Here is a 3,444-nt window from a genome sequence, read left to right as displayed (position 1 = left end):
ATATATATATTAAATAAAATTTTACAGGACTGGACGTTTTGTTTACTCATTATCTTGACTATTTATAATTATTACATTCAATTATACAGGACAAAAAGTATTTTTACTTATTGTTTTTATTAGAACTAAAACTTAAACTAAAATTAAAACCATAAAAACTTATTTTCATTACTTTAAATAAAATCATATAAAATGATATTTCAACTTTATTTTGCTGTATATAATGCTGTATTATCTTCATGCCTTATAGCTGAATGGTTTTGCACAGATTTTATTTCATTTCCTTCAGGACGTGTTTGTTTTCTGTGTTGCAGAGCGGAGTATTTAGCGATCGCATCCGAGAGCAAAGACAACTGCGCCGGCGTGCAGGTAGCAGAATAGCACAGGTGGGTTAACTAGCACTCATAACTAGTCCTGGTTTTCCCAGACCTGTCTCTCTTTCCAACCACTGTCTTCTTTCCCGTCTGCAGGTTTTTCCGGGACGCTCTTCCTCCTGAACTGCTGTCACTGTCTCCTCCTCCTCCTGTTTTTATAAGCTTTTCTTACCTCTTCACCTGATCTCCACCACATGACTGTTATGCTATGCATGGATAAACCCCTCACAGTCCACTGCAGTACTCCAGCCAGTCCAATAGAAAGGCAATACACTGATTTTGCACTAGAAATCAGTAAAGAGCAAGCTATCTTTCTTGATCTCGCCACATATGGGAGCCATATATATGTATATACTACACATATTATCAGACGATCTGAAAGACGAACGCCATGCATGAGCTAAACGTGAATGCAAATGCAATTTATATGCGTTTCTATGCCGGGAGGAAACTCATCCTAGATACTTCAATCGCTATAAACGACGAGTTTCTGTTGTATAATCCAAGTACAATATGAGAATCAAACTCTAGCTCTTGAATGTAGCAAGCACTCACAGAATGTTTGAAATGCATTATGGGTAAGTGCATTAAGACACCCGATAGCTCATCCCGTCCCTGTGTGCCGTTTTAATGCATGCCCACACTGCAGTCGATCAATGCCAGGATCCAGTAACAACCCAGATAGGCCCTTTCTGTCAGACGCGCCTGATATAATGTGAGGAAAATGCAGAAATGCATGCTGGGAAACGCAGAGCTGGTGGGCGGGAGTGCAAAGAGAGAGAGAGAGAGAGAGAGAAATGTGCAAATTAAACGAGTTCAAATGAATTCTGTGGACTCTTATTTATGAACTGAGGCGGTGTGGATGCTAGTTTGTGTTCGTTAATGCTAGTCAATGCAAGAACTAACAATGACGTTTATTTATAAAGCATATTTCATACACAATGGTCATAGAAGGGCTTTGCATAAAATGTAAAAATAATCATTCATTTAAAATGATCGTAACATGATTCAGACAAAGTTAATAACAGATCATAACAGATGATAAAGAAATGAAATTGACAATTAAAAATGCAAAAAATTAAGTTTTTCATCAAAAATATAATTAAAAACAAGTAGATGATGCAGTGCGATTAGGGGTAGGCGATATGGCAAAAATATCATATCACGATTTTATTTTTTTTTTCCAGGAAAATCACGATTTTATCACGATTCTTTGTCGTATTGGTTTTTATATTTTGCAGGTTGTCTGAGCAGCACAGCCAAACTAATTTGCATATTTTAAAAACAATGCCAATGTAATAAAACATAAAATAAAAAAATAATGGCAGATATTTAGGCCAAAGTGGGCGAAGATAAAAATCTTTGTCATTATTTATTCTTTGTTATTAAAAAATAAGATGCACATTAATACACAAATAAAACAAACAGTGCTTTATTTTCAGGTACAGTAGGTGTATTTAGCGTAGCATTCAAGAAACTAAATTAAAAATATCAAAACAAAACACTATTGTTACGTATCCGGTCCATGAACTTCCGTCTGCTAGCCATCAGAGGTCACCCTTTCCGTTTTCATTGACTCTCGCACGACACACTGTTGCATATCACCCCGGAATACATATCCCATCATTCATTGCACTGATTGCACACAGCACTGATTGCACACAGCTGTTTCATATCACTCACTCACTATTTAACACTCACTCTGATCCCTTCCCGCGGCCGAGTATTGTATGCGCTTATCGCCAGCAGTGATATATACATATCTATATTCAAATATAATTTATATTATATATAAATATTAATATTTTATATATAAACAAAACATTTTCTTGCATGCATGTGTGTGTGTATATATACATAATAAATATACACACACATATATAAACAAAAACCTTTATTTTGGATGCGATTAAACACAGATTAATCGTTTGACAGCACTAATATAGATATATATATAATTGGACTCCACATGCTAAATTAAACATGCTGTTTTTGAAGCATGCATATGCCATTTCACTGTAGTTTCGAGAAATTTAATCATAGCACGTTTTAAAATGTATATATATATTTTTAAGTTGTAAATAGATATTACTGGAGTACATCTTACACAATATAATATTTCAGTTTTTCTACTTGAATATGAGATGACGTCGGGTATATTTCTGCTGTTCTCACACAGTGTTATTCACTGAAACTTGTGCCATTTCATTGACTTCATTTATATAAATATTGTATTTCATATACACTACTTATAAATGAATAAAAATAATTACATTTCATAATTTTAATAATTAATATTCTTGAGGGCTGCATAATAAATGGATTTTTCTAGTCATTCATCACAATCACAAATCAATTTCTACCTATAATATTTAAAATATTTATAATCATAAAAACTTCCATGATTTTTTTGAAGAGCCTACGAACTATAAGGCTGCATATTTAACAATTGCATAGCAATATAATTGCATATTTAATTAGCTAAACATCATTTGCATATTCAAACATAACATTTCAGAGAACTTGTAATGCTGAACAACCATTGAAAGTACGGCGAAATTAGATTAGTTAGTTAGTTAGTTTAGTTTATTAGTTAGTTATAATTAGTTTAGTTAGATTTGCGCGCGGGTGTCGTGAGCGCGCGCGCCCGTGCGCGTCCCCGCCTGCGTGCGCGCGCCCGCCCCGACTCCGCGGCTCGCGTGTGAGAGCGTCGCGTCGCGTCGCTGTGCTCCTGGATCTGTGTGTGTTGTCGCGCTGAGGAGCGGTGATGGGTCCGCACAGAGCGAGCTGATCGCGGTCAGTGCCGGAGGATCATGTCCTATGTGTCTTCACAAGGTAAGAGCGATCGATCCGGCATCATGATTGATTGATTGATTGATTCCTGCGCGCGAGGATCGAGAACACCGCTCGGGAACAGCGGATGTGCGTCGAGGGCCGCGTGGGTTATTTATAGATCCCGAGCCGAACCGAACCGAGTCACTCATGCTCTCCATTGATGGATGCGCGTTATTGATTGTAGTATCGTGATGTGAGCAGATGAGTGATGAGGTGTGTGTGTGTGTGTGTGTGT

The sequence above is a fragment of the Sinocyclocheilus rhinocerous genome, unplaced genomic scaffold (assembly GCF_001515625.1).
Source record: "Sinocyclocheilus rhinocerous isolate Xijiao unplaced genomic scaffold, SAMN03320098_v1.1 scaffold5672, whole genome shotgun sequence".
Taxonomy (NCBI): Eukaryota; Metazoa; Chordata; class Actinopteri; order Cypriniformes; family Cyprinidae; genus Sinocyclocheilus; species Sinocyclocheilus rhinocerous.
Note: the sequence above shows the minus strand (reverse complement) of the source record.